Source organism: Heterocephalus glaber, unplaced genomic scaffold (genome assembly GCF_053883595.1).
Source record: "Heterocephalus glaber isolate CG9 unplaced genomic scaffold, H.glaber_assembly_v1.0 deba00001773, whole genome shotgun sequence".
In the NCBI taxonomy this organism is placed as follows: Eukaryota; Metazoa; Chordata; class Mammalia; order Rodentia; family Bathyergidae; genus Heterocephalus; species Heterocephalus glaber.
In genome coordinates this window covers 11694831-11706405 of record NW_028258463.1, presented here as the reverse complement: position 1 = coordinate 11706405, position 11575 = coordinate 11694831, and the positions used below count along the sequence as shown (strand labels likewise).

Here is an 11575-nt window from a genome sequence, read left to right as displayed (position 1 = left end):
TTCCGGCACTGCGTCGGCAGGGGGCGCCCGCGGGCTGCTCTAGGAGCGGGGAGAGGCGATGACCCGGACGGTCCTTGCCTGTGCTGTAGGAGCCTTGCCCTGGGCCCGGAAGTGTCTGGAGACGGGGAGCGCTGGTCCTGGCCCTGCGCTCCCGGGATAAGATCACCTGCGACGCTGACCCCGAGAGAGAGTCCAGATCTGTCACTCACCTCCTCCTGGCTCCCAGAGCCCAGTGTGTCAGACACATCTGCAGTCCCAGCACTCAGGGAGGCTGAGGCAGGAGGATCTCGCGTTTGGCCCGGCCGGAGCAACTTAGCAAAACCCTTGTCTCAAAAAGGGGGGACAGGGCTGGGGATTTGTCTCAGTGGTGCCACCACCTGCCTCAAAAGCGCAAGGTCCTGAGTTCGATTTCCGGTACAAAAAACAGGGGTGGGGGACAGATAAGGAGTTTGTTTTGTTTCCAAACCTCTGTCAGAGAAGGAGCCATAGAATCATGAACATAAAGCAGCAAACACGCCAGACGTGGTGGCGCACGGCTGTCATCCCAGCACTTGGGAGGCTGAGGCAGGAGGATCACTGCAAATTCGAGGCCAGCCTGGACTATATAGTGAGTTCAAGGCCAGCGTGAACTACATAGAGAGACTCTGTCTCAGAGAAGAACAGAAAGAAAGAAGCAAATACTGTCCTCGCTTTCAGAACTGTTCGGGAATTAAGGAACATATGTCTCAACCATAAATATGAACAGCAGAATCCACTACATCTTATGTAAAGGCCACTTAACTGCGCATTTTCAGGAGTGGCAGTTTCATTCAATGCCACCTATTTTGTGTAACACCAAGGAATTTGTTTAACCAAAGGAAAACAAATTAATATATAGTTACAGATAACTTGAGAGCCTGAACATGGGTACACCTGGGTTCCTCCAACACTCTCCCCTTCAGGAACATGGAGCCAACCTGGCCTGGTGGCACCTGCCTGTCATCCCAGCACTCCAGGAGGCTGAGGCAGGAAGATCCCAAGTTCAAGCCCAGGCTGGGCAACTTAGTGACTTAGCAACTCCCTGTCTCAAAATCCAGACAGGGCTGGGGATGTGGCTCAGTGAAAAGGCCTTGGGTTTAACTCCCATCACCAAGAAAGAAAATGAATTCAGCCTCAGGGTGCTGCTCAGGGACACAGCAGGTGCTTCCGTGCTGAGGCCCTGGGTTCTGGTGGGGGGCTGTCTTTGGATAGAATGTATTGGGGTTTTTGTTTTGTTTTGTTTTGTTTTTGCGGTACTGGGGATTGAACTCTGGACCTTGCGCTTGCGAGGCAGGCAGCAGCACCACTGAACTAAATCCCTAGCCCTAGAATGTGTATTTTAATATAAGATATAATGAACTGCTTATAATTACTGTATCGCCCTCCTTGCATGGTCTCCATGTGACCCAGCAAATAATTCACCTCCGCAAAAGATTAAGATAAATGGCAGATACCCACTACCTACAGTACCATTCGTGAGAGATAAGAAACTATTTCCCAAGCCGGGCAGTGTGGAGGCACACACCTGTCATCCCAGGACTTGGGAGGCTGAGGCAGGAGGATGCTCTTGAGTTCGAGGCTGGCCTGGGCTACGTAGGGACAGCCTATCTCAAAAAGCCAAAGAAAGAAAAAAGAAATCATTTCCCATGTTCAGCCCTGCAGCAACAGGGATGTTCCATGTATGCATGTGTGCACGCATGTGTGCACGCATGTGTGCCAGGCTTGCCTAGGGCCTGTGCTCACTCGCACTACAACCCCACACACCCCAGCCCCAGGTGCTGCTTCCTCTCAGACTGGTTCTGCTTATTCCCAGGACGATGGGTCCCAGCCAGGAAACCAAGAAGGAAGCCCAGACTCTCCCAGCCCCAACCGCCTGGGGGAGACAGAGCGGGAAGAGCTCAGCCCCTGGCGCTGAAAGTGACAAGTGACACCCTCCTCTGGGAAGGGAGTGGGGAAAACCATGGGCTTCCTGTCCCCAGGACAAAACAGCGCTGGGTGTGCTGGGGCTCCAGAAGCCAAGCTGGGTGACCTGCGGCTCATGTGCGCGACTGCACCCAACGGTCACTGTCACCAACACCTGGAGACTTCAGGAAACACGGCCTGGCTCAGCTGGGGAGCCTGGACAGCACCAACAGACAGTGACAATGGCCGAGACCTCGCTGCCAGCCCAGGACTCCAGAGCTCAATATAGTCCCAGCTGGCCTGGAACTTGCAGCAATCCTCCTGCCTCAGCCTCAAGTGCTGGGATGATAAGCATGTAACACCACGCCCACTGAACATCCACTTTGTGCCTGGGACTGTGGCGTGCTCTGTAAAGAGTGGAGAGGGCTCAGAAACACCCAGAAAGAAATGGAAGGGTCTAAAGGCCATGCCAGGCCCGGGGATTTAGCTCCGTGGTTCCAGTGCCTGCCTCGCAAGCGCAAGGTCCCAAGTTCAATCCCCGGTACCAAAAAAAAAAAAGGCCATGCCAGGCGGAGGCACTCGGGCAGAGACGTTTATACATCCCAGCTCGGCTCCAAAACACAGTGGGGGGGCATGGGGGGCAGAAGACCGAGCGGGCTCGCTCCTCAGACCCCTGGGTCCCCCAGGCTGCAGGGTCTCAGGCACCAAGCTCCTCCCTCAGGCTCCTTGCAGGGCCCTGCTTCCTCCCTCTGCCATTCAAGGCTTCTGCAGAATGCCAGCCAGAACAAAGCAGGGCCGCCAGGGACCAGATAACCGAGCCCCCTGCCTCACCTCCTGCAGGAGTGCTGAGGGGCCTGTGTATTCCTTAGGAGATTTCATCCTTCCTTTTTTTCAGTCCTAGGGGTTGGACCCGGGCCATGAGCTCCCCCCGAGCTGCATCCCAGCCCTGTGTTTTCCTCTTCTCCGTCTCCCTGAGTCTGGATCTGGGCCGTGTTGTTAGTTAAGGTCAGCAGGGTGTGGGACTCGTGCCTGTGTTCTCAGCATGCGATGAGAATACAGTGCGGAGGATGAGGCAGGAGGACCAAGACTTTGAGGACGGCCTGGACTGCAGAGCAAGGACTGTCTCAAGATTTTTTAAAAAGAGACTTACTTGGGCTGGGGATTTAGCTCAGTGGTTCCACCACCTACCTTGAAAGCCAAGGACCCAAGTTTGACCACCGGTACCAAAAAAAAAACCAGTTAATGTTGATTTTCTTGTTAAAAAACTGTGTGCCTGTGTTTCTAAGAATGATGGCTCAGGCTCAGGGACCAGCTGCTTCGGGCTTTCCCTCCTCTGAGGCCAGGCCGCCTCCAGCCTGAGCCTGGGCCCGCGGCAGCCACTGATCCCAGCCTCAGGTCTTTTTGGGGAGTCCCAGGCTTTCCTCAGCGGGGAGCAAACCCAGCCACGCTGAGGGCTGAGCTCATGGGAAGGGGCGAAAAAGCAGAGCTGGAGCTCTGCGACCTGCATGTGGCCTGGTGTGTAAGCAGCCGTGTACACACGTGTGCGGGGGCGCATGTACTGAGCACATGCTCTGCCACCGAGCTATATCCCAGCCCCAAAAAGCTTTCTTTTCTTTTCTTTCTTTCTTTCTTTCTGAGACAGGGCCTTGCTCTGTAGCCCAGGCTGGCCTCGAACTTGTGGCCATTCTCCTGCCTCAGCCTCCCAAGGGTTGGGGTCACAGGTGTGCACTCCAAGATCTTTCCTGTCACGGCCCCCACCAGTCCTCGGCCCAAACCCCAGCGTGTGTGGCTGAGCCAGCCCCATGCTCGCCCCGCCAGGCAGCTGTGGTGGCTTTGGTGCTGCCGCCCTGTGCAAAGCCTCCGTGGGTCCCGGGCCCAGGTCACTGTGGTGGCTGACTCTGAGGGGGCTCGCGCGTCAGGGAGGTCTCGGAAGGGGACTGAGTCCCAGCGGGGTCTGCCCTGAGCCCCGGGCCTCTCCAGCCCGGCCCTGTCCTCCCTGTCTCTTGTCCCCGGATGTTGAATTTTACTTTCCTCAGGGAAAAGGGAGGGTGAAGCTTTGTCACATGGGAACTGTGGGGAAGACAGAATTTCCCTTCCTAGTCATATATTTTGCTCTTCTGTGATCCAGAGACTCTCATCTTCCCTGGCTCCTACAGCCCACGCTCTAATTTTGGCGTCAGTGAAATTCATATAAAAAATTTTTGAAAGATACAGAGGTCCAAGTTGACCACAGTGCTTCACACCTAGAACCCCCACGCTCAGGAGGCTGAGGCAGGAGGATCTCCACGAGGTCAGTCCAGCCTGGGCTCCGCAGCAGACCCTGCCTCAAGAAAACAACAGAATAAGATACCGGGGCCCAAGCCCACCAGGGACTGTCACACTGAGCCCGTGCAGGGGCCCCTGACCCACCCGTCTCCCAGGACTGAGACCTCGAGGGCTCCATGGGGAACAGGGCCGGATCAGGGCTGGCGCTCAGCGGGTTGGAAACGAGGAGGTTCACGCACCATCCACCCCCTCACGTTTGTTTCTCAGACTGTGGGCATCAAAAGGGATTTGAGAGAAAACCTAACAAACCCAGGTCTTAAAGTGCTCCCATCTGCAGGCCACTGCTCCTCCTCCAAACTTAGGGACCTTCAGCCCCATCCTGGCTTTTTCCACCCTCGGTGCCCTGCAGTTCCCTCTGGCCCCGACCCTGTTGCCCGGGATGGAGGGATGGAGCCCAGGGCGCTGATGGAGCCAAGCCCGGCTCGGCTACTGGGGTCAAGCGGGCCCAGCCCCAGGCACCAGGCTCCCGAGTCGCTGTCCTGTGGCCCCACCTGTCCCCTCCCATGGCTGCTGCCCTGGCCAGCTGGTGTGGCCCAGGAGCTGGCTCAGGACTGGTTCCCGTCCCGATGTCCCGAGACTCCTGCACTCATGGGCTTTGGAAGCAACTGGACTGGGGTCCTGGGAGGAGGCCGGTGTCGCAGAGCTGCCACCACCTGCCACGTCACTCTGGGTTTCCGGGCCGCAGAGGGACGGGAAATCTGAGTAAGTGGACTCAGGGCCCTCCCTGCCTCTGAGCGGTGCCAGGGGCTGCGGCCTGTCCCAGCCTCCCACCCCTGAGGAGGATGGGGCTGTGTAGGACGCCCCAGCCTGGAGTGAGCCAACCCTCGCTGAGCTCTCCTTCCATCTCAGGGGCTCGTCCTTCTCGGGCTCAAAGTCAGGCTTCCTCCCGGGCAGGTGTGTGAAGCACACCGGTGATCCCAGCACTCGGGAGGCTGAGGCAGGAGGATCTCTGAGTTCGAGGCCAGCCTGGGGCTACATGGGGAGACCCTGTCTCCAAAAGTAAAAACCCACCCCCCCAGGACGACCCTTTCCCTCCCCTTTCCCGCCCCTCATTCCTAGCCTCCTCCTGCAAGTGTATCAAATTCTCCACCATCCTAAAAACACTTCTCCCCCAGCCTGCTACCCCTATGTCCCGAGCAGCAGAGTCCCGGGAGGACCATCCACACCCAGAGCTCATCCCGAGTCCTGAGCCCTCTGTGTGGCCTCTGGCTCCGTGCGCCCCCTTTCCCAGTGGCCCCCTGGTGCAGGGGTTCTCAAACTGACTGCATTCGGAACCCGTTTCTGGGATGATTTGAAAACACCAGTACCTGCGTCTCAGCCTGCACTGCTGTGACTTTATTGGGCATCGGGGATTTCTTCTCTTTCCAATGCTGAGATTGAACCCAGGGCCTTTGCACTGAGCTGCATCCTCAGATTTTTGTTGTTGTAGTTGTTTGATTTTTGAGACAGGCTCTCGATATATAGTCCAGGCTGGCCTTGAATTCACTACTGTGCCTGCCTCAGCCTCCCGAGTGCTGAGATAACAGCCGTGTACCACCACACACCCCACCTCCAGATATTTTAAATGTTGAGGCAGGGTCTCGCTAAGTCACTAAACTGCCCATGCTAGGCTTGAACTTTCGATCCTCCTGCCTCAGCCTGCCTAGTGTTGGGATGACAGTTGGGTGCCCCTGGGCCAGACTGCAGGAACACTACGGGTGGTACCCTTCCCTCCACTGAGGCGTTTCTCGGGAGGGGACACCCGAGTCACCTCCCGGGCACAGCGCCGCGCGGTCAGGTCAGCATGAGTGCTCTCCACACTGGAAACCCGTGGTTTGCCCACAGCCTCGTGACAGACGCACATTCAGAAACAAAAACTGTTTTCTCCCCTGTTGTGCTGACGCCGCCGCCCCGGGGACCCAGCCTCCTTGGGGGAGGCAGTGACTGGAGAAGTTCTACACTACAACTTAGTTAACTCTTCCACTGCGAGGGGCCCTTGGCCGGCCGTGCGCTGTAACTGCAGCCATGCGCTGGGCGGGGGCGGGGGGTGAACACACAATCGCCTTGCACGTTCTGTGGATGCGTGTGAATCCCAAGTTGGGCAGCCTGACGGCTCCTGGGGCAGCAAAGCTGGGACACTGGGTTCCTTTTTTCTGAGACAGCATCTGGCCACGTAGCCAGCCTGGCCTCGAGCTCCGAGAGCCTCCTGCCTCAGTGCAAAAGTATCTGGGGAAATCACACTTCAGGCGCGCATGGGGTCGGGGTGACTTAAAAGCCGGGGACAGAGGCTGGGGTTGGCTCAGCAGAAGAGCGCCGCCTAGTGAGCAGGGGCCCTGGTTCCATCCCCTACATCAAAGAAGTTTTTTAAAAAGAGGCAAATAGTAATAACAAAATAGAGCAAAAACCAAGGCCCTACTTGGGTCCCACCCTTTTTAAAAATCACCCTCGCTCTGACATCAGATCAAGGATGGTCCCTGGAGTTGTGGCATGCAGGTGGCTTCCTGTTGGGAACAAAACAATCCCTTCACGCATCTACCAGCTCTAAACAGATCCTCTCTCCCTGACACAGGCCTTCTCTTCCCCCTTCTTTTATTGTATTTTGCTTGTTTCGATTTTTTTGAGACAGGGTCTCGCTATGTAGTCCAGGGTGGCCTTGAACTCAGTGATCCTCCTGCCTCAGCCTCCCCAGTCCTGGCATGACAGGACTATACCTGGCTTCTCCATATTTTAAGAGACAATTTTGTAGAATACCAGTAAGGGAGCCATTTGTAACTCGATCGTAAAAAGTCCTGGACAAAGGAGAGCAAACTGCAAGGCCTCCTGGTGGCCTCAGAGCTCTGTCCTGGAAGCCGAAAGCCACAGTGAGGCTGGCCGGGGTGCCAGGGAGCGCTTTGTCCTGGCTCAGCTGTGGGTGACCGCAGTGCCGGGACAGCGTGTCTGCCCTGGAGGACTCTGGAAAAACCACGCGTGGGGAACATTTTGGACCCAAGAACAGGCCAAAGTCTGCATCCCTCTTCCTGGGCCTTCAAAAACCAACCCCTCAAGAGTCAGGCTGTGTTCTTTACTACAAGCACAAGTCCGACTATTTTTGTTTTCGTTTTGTGGTACTGGGGAGTGAACCCAGGGCCTTCGCACTGAGCTCCATCCCCAGCCCTTTCTTATTTTTTATTTTGACACAGGGTCTCACTAAGTTGTTAAGTGGTCCATGCTGCGCTCGAACTTCCGACCCCCCTGCCTCTGCATCCCGAGTGCTGGGATGGCAGGCTTATCGGGTCATCTTCATGAGACGGTTCCGGGATCACAGACCAGGATGACCTGAAAAGCCCTCAAGAAACAATCGAGTAGAGGCTGGGCCGGGAACCCCGCCACCCGGAGCCTCCCCGTCCCCGGTCCCGGACCCACCAGCGTCCCGGAGCTCCTGCAAGAGGGAGTGGTCCAGCTGCGCTCACAACGCAAGGGAAAAGAAAGCCCTTCCGGGCGGGCGGGCGAACCGTTCCGGGGGCAGGGCCAGCGAGGGGGAGACAGACACGGGGAGGCCCACGGCTGGGGACCTGGCGCGAAGGAGGACGTGGCCGCGGGGTGCTCGGCAGCAGGACGACCGAGACGTCCTGTCCCAAAGAGAAGAGCTCAGGCCTGCGCTGCGGGACATCCAGGGGCATCAGGGAGGCTTCCTGGAGGAGACGCCCTAACGGGAAGGAAGGCGCAGATCTAAACGGAGAAAGGCGAGGCCTAGGCGGAAAGCGAGGCAGGTGAGCTGCGCATGTGCAAGAAGGAGCTCGAGCCCTGGCTCCGCCTGCAGGGAGGGGCGGGGCTGGAGGGGGGCTGGGGCGGGGCTGGGGGAGGGGAGAGACCCGGGCTGCGGGATGCTGGGCAAATCAGAGACCAGCAGGCCAGCTCCCCACTTTTAGAGCTATGAATAACGGGATGATTAAATTGTTTGTTGTTTTATTTGTGTATTTTCTTTTCTTTCTTCTTAAAGATGGGAAGTTAGCTGGGTGTGAAGCCGGGGGAACAACCGCAGAGATGGCGCTGCTCCCGCGGGCGCCTGCCGGGGCGGGATCCCCTTAGGATCACTCGCACCGGAAGTCGATTCTGGAGGTGTGCGGGCCTGCAGCTCTCGGCGGAACTCACAGGCGCTCGCTCGCGCTCTCTCCCTCCCTCCCTCTCCCAGTCTCACGCATAGGTGCCGTTGTGAGCACACAAGCTCCACAGGTTGGGATTTACACTTCTGCATCTATCTCAGAAGAGAGGGGAAAGTCTAGGGCGTAGCCCCTAGCTGTCCATTGAGTCAGGCTGAGCACTGCACCCTCGGGCCTCACACATGCTCTTTGTTTGAGGAGGGGCCGCCCGCCCTCGCCCAGGGCCCAGCACTGGGCCTGGGAAAGCTCTGTTCCCAGGAGCCTGAGAAGTTGGCCTCTGTCTAAGGCCCTGGAGAGGAGAACCTGGGGGAACCAAGTGCCCTGGGCAGCCGGGAGTCAACCTGCCAGACTCCTCAAACAGCCGGGCCCTCCGGAAGGCTTTGGGCAGGGAGCTGGGGAGCGGGGCCCCAACTCTGGGTGCTGGGAAGACACAGTGGGGTCCCCGGGGCTGGCAGTGCCAGTGGCACCTGTGGCCTGGATGCGGCCTAGCGATGCCAACTGTGTCCAGTCCTCCATAAAGGGCCGGCCTCGCCCACCTGTCCGTGGTGCCACTCAGCTCTCCGGGCAAGACTTTTTGGCCACGCTGGAAAAATCATCCTCGTTGTCGATGTCCTGCTCACCTAGGAGTTGCTGCAACCCTGCCAGTCTGGAGGCGTGGCTTAGCAGCGGAGCCCTCACTGGGCATGGCTGGGCCCTGAGCTCAATCCCCAGCACACAAAAGAGAGGAGAAGACCCTCCACCACCCTAGATGTGCTGGCCCCCAACGTGACATCTGTGCCACACTTGGCAGTTCCTGCCCTTCTGTCCCCATCCCTGATCATCTAAATCTTACGACAGCCCCTGAGGCCCCAGGTACATTTGCAATCCTCCTGCCTCAGCCTCCTGAACAGCTGGGATTACAAGCACGACCCCAGGTACAGGTTCTGAGCTGCATTTTCCCTTGATGTTCAGAGAGCTTGTGCAGCTGCCCTGAGGACTCCCAGGTAATGCAGGAATGGAGGAAACAAGCAGCCCAGACCCAGGTGGGCTGGCTGGGAAGACTCCGGGCTGTGTCCCTGCTCCTTGGACTTGGCAGTTGGGACAGAGACCCCTAGGCTGGATCTCCGGGTGGAGGCTGGGAGCTGGACTTCCCAGTGGAACCCAGCGACCCCTCAGTGACAGTGACAGCCTAGTCAAGATGACTGTATCACCCTGTGCGGGGCCAGATGGGAAGCGGGAGGCAGGTGGACAGCCCAGGACCCCTCAGGGACAGGCAGTGGTCAGGGCCTGATGTGCCGATGCCAGCACAGCCATTTGCATCTAAGAGCCCGGATTCCCGGTGATGGGGCTGGGGGTGAGGCTTTGGAGAGTCCTCTCTGCCCGAGGAGAGCAGCCTCCTGTTCCCAAGGGCTGGGTGTCTGTCAGTGACAGGACCGTCTTAGACCTGGCCAGGATGCCAGCCTTCAGGGGCGGGGGCATCTGGCAGAGCTCACCGCAACTTAATAAAGCGGATCATCCACAGCCCTCCCTCGAACGCTGTAGTGTTTGTCCACAGACCGAATCAGCATTACCTGAGCACTGAGAACAGGTCGGAGCCCCTCCCCAGTGTTCATTCCAGACTGGGAACATGGGTCATTCGCTCAACAAACGCTTACTGTGCCCTACAGTGCAGCAGGGTGATTTCAGGACAGCACTGCCAGATAAAATTCAGGATGTCCAAACTGGGCGTGGGTGCACGCCTATTATCCCAGCACTCGGGAGGCTGAGGCAGGAGGGTTACGGTGAGTTCGAGGCCAGCCTGGGCTACATTGCACCCTCGGGGACTGGGCGACAGGGCCAGAGTGTGGCTCAGGCGTGCTGGCCTTGTGAGCCCCAGGGAGGGCAGGGCTGCAACTGTGGTTCAGGAGGGCAAAGGTGACTTTGGGAAGCGCAAGGATGGCCCGGGCACCGGGCTCACAGCAGCCCACCCCCGTGTGAGGTCACTGCTGGGGCCCAGAACCTGTCCCAGTCGTGTGCCGTCCCGGGGAAGGGCCTCTGCGAGGTCCACATCCTGTCCCCAGGGGGACCTGCGCCGGCCTCAGGGTCACCCGGGGCTGGGTCCAGCTTGGCTTTGGTGCCTGATTTTATAAGCCATGCTTCGGTGCGTGCTTCCATTCCTGCAGCTCTGTCTTTCTTAATTATTCAAATGATTCTCAGAAATGGGATTACTGACTGAGTCAGTGGGCGTGGGCTGCTCCAGTTCCAGTCACCCAGACCCAGTCTCTTTCCAAGAAGCAGAGACATGGGGCACTGATTTGACCAGCACTGGGGACGATGGGTGCCCTGTCTCCCTGTCCCTGTCCCTCTGTGTGTTTTCGGTCCTAGTGATCGAACCCAGGGCCTCGGCACTGAGCTGCATCCCCGGCCTTTTTTCACGTTCTGTTTTGACACAGGGCCTCACTAGGTCATTAAATTGCCCGGGCTGGTCTCTGACCTGCGATCCTCCTACTTCAGCCTCCCAGACTGCTGGGATGACAACTGGGTGCCACCCTGCTCAGCGTGAATGAACTTTGTACCTCGGAGAAGTCCAGCTGCCCCGTGTGGCAGTGTTGGGGAGTTTAAGAGATCGGAGAGACCAACGGGTGAAACGCCATTCACTTAAGCATGGGCCCAGCCATTTGTGTCCGAAGGCTGAGCCCCGGCAGAGAAGAGGCTGTGTTTTCACACCATCGAGGGCTCGGTCTTCCTAGGGTGTGAAACTGGTGGGTAGGCAAGCGGCTTACAGAAGCAGGACAAAGGCAGCTCCTCAAGTAGACAGTTTTGCCTCTGAGCATATCTCCGTGATAAAAAGGAGATCTTGCAGAAGCCTGCCTTACAGGAACAAGGTTAAAACGGCCACAGGGAGGGGGACGTCTGAGGGAGCTGCTTAGGCCTGGGAGGCTTGTTTCTCTCTTCTTTTTAAATTGCCCTTCAGCGCCATTCAAGGGGCTTGGCCACTGCCCTTCCTTCCTCGCTCCGGCCTCCCCGACAGACGCAGTAGGGGTGGACTGGCCGCCAGGATCCAGACTCTCTGGAGCCAGTGAGGAGCTGCTTCTGAGCCGGGGTCAGCGCCCAACCGGCTGAGGCCCGTGGCCCGTGGGGGCCCCGCCTCGCCTGCTCCAAGCCCTGCAGTGGAGCAGGGTGACTCCCCGCGGGGCTGCTCCCCATCCCTGGGCAGGAGTCCTCCCCACCCACCGTCCTGGTGCTCCGAGGCG

At 58.1% G+C, this 11575-nt stretch overlaps 1 long non-coding RNA gene across 1 annotated transcript; it reads left to right on the top strand.

Moving 5' to 3' along the window:
• Positions 1 to 7276: 7276 nt before the first annotated feature.
• On the top strand, positions 7277 to 9876 carry LOC110344827 (uncharacterized). Its single transcript, XR_002387692.2, has 2 exons — positions 7277 to 7973; positions 8204 to 9876. It is a non-coding gene; the product is annotated as an uncharacterized LOC110344827 (long non-coding RNA).
• Positions 9877 to 11575: the final 1699 nt, after the last annotated feature.